This window comes from Pleurodeles waltl, chromosome 3_1 (genome assembly GCF_031143425.1).
Source record: "Pleurodeles waltl isolate 20211129_DDA chromosome 3_1, aPleWal1.hap1.20221129, whole genome shotgun sequence".
Taxonomy (NCBI): Eukaryota; Metazoa; Chordata; class Amphibia; order Caudata; family Salamandridae; genus Pleurodeles; species Pleurodeles waltl.
Window position 1 is genome coordinate 240955015 of NC_090440.1, and position 8834 is coordinate 240963848.

At 42.3% G+C, this 8834-nt stretch overlaps 1 long non-coding RNA gene across 1 annotated transcript; it reads left to right on the forward strand.

The window, feature by feature from the left end:
• Window positions 1-1759: 1759 nt before the first annotated feature.
• Window positions 1760-7401, forward strand: LOC138283992 (uncharacterized). Its single transcript, XR_011201336.1, has 3 exons — window positions 1760-1826; window positions 2481-2969; window positions 6642-7401. It is a non-coding gene; the product is annotated as an uncharacterized lncRNA (long non-coding RNA).
• The last annotated feature ends 1433 nt before the right edge of the window (window positions 7402-8834 follow it).

The following is an 8834-nucleotide window of genomic DNA, read 5'->3' on the forward strand; positions in this document are numbered from 1 at the left end:
CCCTATATACAATTTGGATCTTTGGCAATTAGTTCACAAAATGAGTATTTTCAAGACCTTATTACAGAGGAATGATGTCAACTCTTCAAATTACTTTCCATAATTAGAGAGAAATATATAATTCCCAATACTACTGGATTTTAACAATTACAGGTCTTTAAGCGATGTGATGAAAAGATCACAATACAGTAAATAGATATATGACTGCGCCGTCTCATTAGATTTTGCTACGAGAAGCACCCAAAACCTAAACATTCTTGCAGCTCGTAGCAAAACACTTCTATGAGCAAAAGCAAAATTATTTGCTTTAACAGACTACATATTTATTGCTCTGAGAAACCACACATCTTCAGTATGTGTTCAATAGAACAATACATATTGGGTAACTGGTTGTGGTCCAGCTAAGCCAGCTGACGGTTCTGTTGACATTTACAAAATGCTACACTTGCAGCCAGATAGGATTATACATATTGTACATCTCCCTCCAGTATCCCTCATTACATTGGAGTTGTATGTACGCCTCTCCAAATTCCTTCAAAACCATTACTGACAAAATACTTCTTCTGTAACTTCTTCACCCATTCCATCTGAATCTCCATTTAACTGCAGACTGGATCTTTTCTACGTCCAGAGAAGCGCTATCAGGTTACAGTGGACCCAAAAATCTGAACGCATCTAGATAAAGTGGTGAATATAATGTTTACTTCAGATCAGCAATAGGTTCGCCACACTGACATACAATTATAATAGTACAGAAGACAACTGAAAAAAAGATGATCTAATCAAGGATAGGACCGGGACATGTGCACACCACCGCGTCTTCTGTAAATAAACACCATTTTGCAGTATGCAAAACGTCACCGTACACTGTTCAACGCTCACGCACACCCCTTCCTGTCCAACGAGAATATTACTCTCCTGCTACGTTGAACGTCAACTTTCATACAACCCAATTTTAACTTTTCTTTGCACAAATCGGGGTATCGTTTTCAATGGTGCATGTTTTTCAATGTAAAACAGTCACTCTATGAGTTTCCGTTATGATTATTAACAGTTTTATTAAATTCAATTATACACTCCACTATCCACATACATTGCATGTTATTGAATACCTTCCCTACACCCAACCCCCTACACGTTCTTAAACGACCATTAGTGCACTGATGTATTTCCTTACATTTAGAACACATTGCATGTTATTCTACATCCCACCTCACCCCCGCCTACCTGTCCTGCGTGTTTATCATCCTCCTCCCCCCGTCTGCTCAAACTGGAAATCTTAAGTAAAGCCTTGAAAATCTGCCGAGGTCTCAGCGTCCTGCTACCCTGGAGCATCCGGGAGCGGCGCCCTTCAACTGGGCTACACGATCTGTGAGTCCTCGGTGGCGGGCGAGGGCTGATCTTTGAGTGCGCCTCAGCTGCCCAGTTGCAAGCTCCGGAGGCCTCTGCAGCTCTCCCAGTAGTTGAGCTATGACAACCCGCTATGACAACCCAGTTGCAGTCCTTCCAGCCGAGGATCTTTAACACTGACTGACTCCGCCTCGCGTGACCCTGGCCTTCCTCTTAGCATCATGACCACGCCCCCTTCGACGCGCTTAGCAACAGGGCCTCGCGTTTCAGGCCTCGGATCCGTTGTCCTATTAGAGGCTCCAATGGAGGCTTAACGTTATGCCGTGTAAAGAGTATGCGTTTCAAGCACACCATGATTTTCAAGCATCCTCAGGCTATCGCTATGACTTGTTTCCTAAACCCGAGATGGCGGCCATTTCAGCACGGTCTATGCTTTTTTGTTTAGCAGTAACAGGGGATCTAAAAAGAATAGATGTGTATGTGCATGCTCGAGTTATGTGTGTGCTTGCTTGCGTCCTCTGCAGTGGGGTAAGCAGAACGATGCGCCCTCTGCAGACTGGGATGAGAGGGACCCCTTTCGTCACTAGATCTCACAGATATTAATTGGTTGTGTGTGGGCTGAATAGGAGTTCCCTGAAGGGTTTAGGGGTCTCCTCCCACTAAGGGGTTACGGGGGCCTGCATTATTTTACTGATGTGTGCGGGTTTCTCTTCGCATAACAATATATCAGCTTTTAGGTTTTCAGGGCCACTCAACAAGTATATGTTTAAATATATACAGTGCAACTGGAATGATGCGACAGTGTAGCACCAAATTATGTGGCAGCGTTGACTAAGTTATGCGGCTAGAAAAGCCAACTATGCATCTTATTGTGCCACATTTTTTAATTGTATTACTTCATTATTTTGTATTTTTTTTTACAAATGGTAATACTGCCTGGGCAAGGATTTCACCTCATTAGTACAAGTTTAACAACCAAATATAGAAATAAGCAACTAAAAGATGATCAGTTAATCTTTGCGATGGGCCTTCCACTGTGCTTGAACATATGTTGCAACGTTTTTAGTAAGTGTTGATGAGTTTGAGCTAGAAATAATTTTTTGTTTCTTAAAATCTCTTGAAATCTGCAGATAATGCAGCAGATGATGCGTTATATGGCAATTGTGACAAATCCATCATTATGCCGAAAAAGCTGTGGACGCTGTATTGCATAATCCTCTAGTTTCTTTTTAAAGGAGAGAATACTCAACCCAGACTTCAGGTTATTCTCACTTGTTTCAATCTGAATTAGAACGGCCTCAGATAACCTCGTTGCTGTTTTTATAATGAGGATGAGCCAATCCCGTGTGCATTTCCATGCTATTAATGCCCAATCTTTTCTAAATTCTAGATCTTCCAAGAATATTCGTGGTTCATTGGTTACTATTAGCCCATTAGGTGCTGCATTGCTACGGAGGTACTCCGTTAGGACGGCTCCGTGGAGGATGGTCTTCACATGTGTCCGTTTTAGTTCCACTAGTATGTCCCAGTCCCCTAACTGGGACAGACTTTTGGAAAGGGCCGTATTGCCAAGGAGTGAGGGAGCCTACAGAATTGCTGTCCCTTCCTCATCATCAAAGGTAAGTCCTTCTGCCATGTTGCTGAGGGAGTGGACAGAGGTAAGGGAAAGAAAGAAGGGGGGGCCTAGGTCCTTAGTGTAGGCGTGTAAACCTGGAGGTAATAACAGCAACAGTTGCTCACCGAAAGAAACTCTCGCAGCTAAACAGCTGCTCAACTATCAAAACACATGGAGAGAGTATTTTTAATTTTTAATTTTTAGACTTTATTTTTATTTCCTATCTTTCCTCTCTTCCTTTGGAGCCTTCCCCTCTTGCCTCCCCCTTCCTCCCCCACCCCCCCTTCCCCCATATTACTCCCTCCCTCTTCCCCTTGTTCTCCACTTTGGAGCCCTTTTCTCTCTCCCTTTCCCTTACTTCCAAATCAGAGCCCAGCGCCACCGCTGGGGACTACATTTCCCAGCGACCGCAGACCTTTTGCAGTACGTCGGAGCTCTGCGCAGCAGCTGGGAACTACCATTCCCTGCTGCCTCGGACCTCCTGCAGTACAATGCCAGGTCGCCAGACCCGATTTTGGAGACACGTTTTCGGCCTCCAGCTGCACCACGGGCCCGCAGCAGTGATTTTGAACACCTGTTACAAGGGCTCTCGTCGATGACTACTCTAATTTCGCGTGCCAACTCACTTACACCCTCAATAAAAAGACTGCCTCTCCTTGGCCTTTTCTATCAAGCGGTCCAAGGAGAGGACGGCATAGGCACACAGCGAGCGCCCCCTTTGAAGCAGTGAGTGACTTATCGGACTTCACTCAGCACAGATAAGATATTTCTTCTCTCTTTTTCCTTGTTTCCCTTCATGCATTGTCCGTTTCTGACTGTACTTTATTAATTGCCCTTATGTTGAGCTCTCCCATTATCTGGCTCAGACCTTCCTGTGCTCTACCAACCAGCCCCTCTTTTCCAGATAGTGCTGGTAATCATTTGGGCTCTTCCTTTTTTCCGCTTTTCCTTTGATAGACGCAGACTCAATTTTGGGTCATCTTCCCATTTTATTGTGAACCCCCTTACCTTGTTTCTTTTGTTTTATTTTAGTTACCCTTAGTGTTTGACAATAAGGGGACCCCCCCCCCCCCTCCTGGATACCAGAGGCCATTAGCCTTTAGGGATAGGGTATGATTTTCTACCTCCACTTAGTGGTAGAAGTGCCTACCACATATATACTGTGCACAAGTAAATTTCTCTGTCACATGTGTGTTTGGTTTGCTGTGCAGTGTTGTGTTTCACTATTTTTTAATTGCTTTTCTGTTTTGCATTCCTCAGGCCTCCTCAAGGTATTTCCTTGGGTAAGGTAGGCCTTTCATCTGAACTCTTTCACTCTCTGCTAATTTGGAATAGTTTCTTTCTCTCTAATTTGAGTCTTAGGGATCCGAGGCCCTGATGAATGCCCCGAGACCTTCCTTGGCTCACTACTAAGGGCAGAAACATGTTGGCTACCGATTTTTAGATAGGTGACCCTGTGAGTCCTTGCTCTCACGGAGGTGTCCCACTTTATGTTTTTAACCACACCAAACAGACACCATTATTAAATTGTAACTTCACACAGGTGACTGGTTAGGTGTTTTTATTTTCCCTAGGTTAGCTGGATCCCAATCTTTCCAGACCAAGAATTAATTTACGCACTCCCTCCTGTTCCTTTAACAGTGAGCTTGAGTCCGCCCAGGTGGCACTGTCCTACCTGGGTGGGACTAGGTGGTCAAATAATGAAGCATGACACTATATAGTGTGTGAGACCACCTAGTCCGTAAAGGGAATTCCCCTGTGTCCTTCCAATACTCCACAGCATCATTCTCCTAATAAGGACTTCAATTAGTCGGGGCACAAGTTGTACCCCGGACTTTCGCTCTTTGATTTATTAGTGAACCACGTACTTCTTTGTGTGATTTCTGGTTATATATATAGGGAGCTTAGTACGATTGTGTTCCAGTAAACTGTCCCTTGACAAGACTGTTGGTCTGCCTTGTGGATTATGTGGGTCCTTATGCCACTTAGGCAGAAAGTATAATGCTGGAATTTTGGGGGACTCACGTTTAAGGAATTTGTATTCCTTCCTTTCCAAGAAGTCTTGATCTTTCCAGTCTTCCTATTTGTCATAGTATTTCTGATTTGCCTGCCATATAATTTCACTACGAGACAACAAATAGGTAGAGGAAACTTGTAGTTGCCTGTAACCTTCCTGCAAGTACATCTCCAGGGGAAGAATAACAACATTGCCACTTTTATTGGACTTCTTTTTAATGATCTTGTTGTTGTTCTGCAATGATCTAATCGTTTCCATATGTCTCGCTTCTAAATTCATCCATCCTTCATAGCTCTTATATCTCAGTTTCTTAAACTCCTTAATGACTCCCTTTTTAAATACATGAATTGCCTCATTTACAACCAGAGGTAGAAATATAGATTCTGGCCTGAAGCCACTAGGGCAACTTAAATTTACATCCAGTTTACTGCCAAATTAAGGAAGGGGTCAGGAGTTGAAAGTTACATTTTCATCTAGTTCACATAAGGTGTGCAACACTTCAATATCACTTATCCTTAAATTTGATGGAATTATTCTACTTTGATCACCCTTATTGTCATGTTTAGTAGCATACCATTTCTTGAACATAAGTGTCCTTAGAAACTGAAACAAATCAATTCTACTTTATATGTAATTAAAATGTGCGGTATGGCAACTCGATAACCCCAAAGACAATATTTCAATCTCTGACTCTGTCAAAATTAAGTCTGAGAAGTTTATCACAGTCATTCTGTTCATCGAAAGCTGTCTGGATCCTTGTTTGAAATTCCACTAGGGCTTCTTTACAGAATTTTCTTCTGAATCTTGTGTATGTACCTCTTCCTCTGTGACCTGTTGTTCATTTTCTCTGTGTTGCTTGACTTTCTTGAGTCATGAGGCCCAATTACTTCAAAATTCTGGATTTTACTCCATTCACTTCTGACTGTACTGGTGCGTCACTCTCACTGTTCTCACTTTCAGTGTTTCTATTCTTTGTCTTTTTTTCATGCGTAGTCACTTCCGTGATGTTTGCTGCTAGTCTTTATTCTGGATTATCTATTTAATTTGTTGGTCCACCCAATGGTAATATTTTGTTTCTAATCTGATCGCACATTCTGGTCCCTTACAAATTTCCATTGTTTCTTGGACTTCAGCTCTTCCTCAGCCTTGTCTAATCTATTCTCAATTTTATTAATTTCTTTCTCAAATTCTTCATTGTTACACCTTTCCTTCCTTTATATCATCATCCATATTGCAAAAAAGAGGGGCATGGAACACATGAGAGCAGTACTTCATGAAGACAAAGCCTATCCAGTACCCAGACGTTTTAAGACATATCATGACAAGAAAGCAACTGTTTTTTAATTCTTGGTATTGGATAGGATCCTGATACATGGGAGAAGGGGGGAACAGAACCCTTGAGTTAAGAAAACTTGAATCCAAGATGATTATTGAGTTTAATACTTTACATCCTATTGGATTGAACATTAATGAGGAATTAGCTGTACATCTCTGTTAAGAATGGAAGAATGGTATTGATCTAGGGAGTGGGTGAGATTTTGGTGAGTACTTCAGGAATTTAATTTGCCTACTTTCCAGATAGTTTTGCCTTTTAGATCTAAGATTGAGTCTATGTTGTTTTTATGTGTTTTTAACCTGTGGTTTCATCACATATTTCAGATGAGATGCACAACCTGTGAAGAGCAAGATGAGACAAAAACACTGAGGCCTGATGATTGAAGTGAAACAGCATGAGACTCAGACGATCCAACAAAAGAGCTATTGTTTACTTTTATTCTCTACGCCTTATCCCACTTGGGCTTGATTGATTAGAAAGAAGGATTATGGATCACAAACTGCAAAAAAGTGATTTAAGTAAAAAAATGGATTTGTTCAGGAGCCAAATGGGCCCTAAATGTATTACTTATCTGCATTTGTTTTGTATGATTGGGAATCTGCCCCTCAAGTAAAGGATGGGTCAGGTGGTTACAGTCACCCACTTAGGCTGGATTGGTGTATGAGTACATTACAACATGTAATTATAGATCTAAGTTTTTGCACTATTTGAGCTCCATTTGAATGGTGGCAAGTTGGGCTGAAAAATGATATAATTGGATAGGGATTGTTTCAAAGATGAGGTCTACATACGGCAGGAATGTGTTTTATGAAAGGTTCCCCACTTTGGATATATTTGTTAAGAGTTCATTGAGTCACAGAAGCAATAATGCATTTTGACATGTTTAAAAAAGGCTGACTAAATACCAATGAACAGGCAAATACACTCAAACCCACAGCCGTTTCTTATGTTGTGTTAGAATGTTACAAGCACTGTGGGGGATTTAATAGTTGCAATGATGAGAGTTGGATTAACTTGTGAGTAGGAGACCCGATCTCTGAAACGCATTGAGTATTTTCAGTTTGTCATCACGGAATAAAGCTTCACTTTGTAGCATATTGTAGTCGCTATTGTTTATTTGGACGAAGCCTTGAACAAAGGTATTTTCCTCCCTAATGAAGTAAATGTGGAGTTTTGGAGTTCCCTACCCCTTGGCAGCCTGGTGCGCTTAGGCAGAGGGGCTACAGTATTTTTTGTTATGGATATACATATGATTTGTTTTTACTCACCTTAAATATACTTACTATGTGTGCTAAATGCATCAGTGTGGTAAAGGCAAGTGTGGTAATGTTATACATTCGTTCCAAGAGCATCCAGTCCTAAGACCAGCAGAAACAAAAAGATAGGATCCCCACAGCATTAATCAGGCAACAAAGGAGAGGGACTAAGAAAGACAGAGACTAAGCACCCACATTAACTCCGCAACCTACCTACCACCAAAAAAGGGGCTACAACAACCATTTCAAGACCACTTTGGCAGATACCTAGCACAGTGCCAACTCCCCAGGAGCAGGCAGCAACAAAAAAGCTGGTGTGCGCTCCCCATTTGAGGCACCGGTTTGAGAATGCATCTTCACACATATGTCCATGGCAGCCAAACCACTACTCCGTGAACTAGCTGATCTTACCACAGCTTCCCCAAGATGGAATCCATGGTTGGGGTGACTAAATAACTATTTCAGTATGAACCGTGAAATGGACAGCAGTGTGAGAAGATCACTGCTCCCGCACTGTGCTGTAGAAGAATTATATAAACTTATTGGAAATATACTCAACACAGGCAACACCCTTGACTACAATGCTGAAGTAATGTCCTTAAGTGCCCATTTTGAACCACAGATCAATCCAGACTATGAGCATTTTAAGTTACATCAGGTTAGGCAGTGGGAAGCATCAAAATTTCGACGGCTTTTATGCCTGTTTACAGGAAATCACCAGCACCTGTACAGATGACAACTACACCAAATAAGTCTGGACCTAAATAATCCAGTGGCTCAGGACCTCAGAACCTTAGTCCTAGCATTTGGCGTGTGGCAAACTAGGAAAAACCATAATCCGAGGAGGTCACTTTATTGATTGTAAGCGTTGCGAAGGGTGATCCCTTGTACTGCTGGTTGTAACACAGATGGTACGCTTGACCCCTGGGTGTAATACAGCTTTTTTGGGTCTTTGGCTGCTTAGGCAGCTGGATGTGCCACAGTTGGTACTCAGAAGGCTCTGGGTGTGACATAGAGCCAGCGCTCTGTTTTAAGAGGTGCCTTTGCTTGGATGTGGATGTGGGTGTGACGCAGTCGGTGCACATAGGCTCTGGGTGTGATATAGGCCCACATCTCAATCTTATAATGCTATCCTGGTTTTCTCAGTGCCACTGACTTCTTAACACACTGGTGGTATTTGAAAGAAGTGAAAGCTGTGCTTCGCTTGGACCGATGGGCGTGACACAGTTGGTACACAGGACCCCTGGGTGTGACATAGGA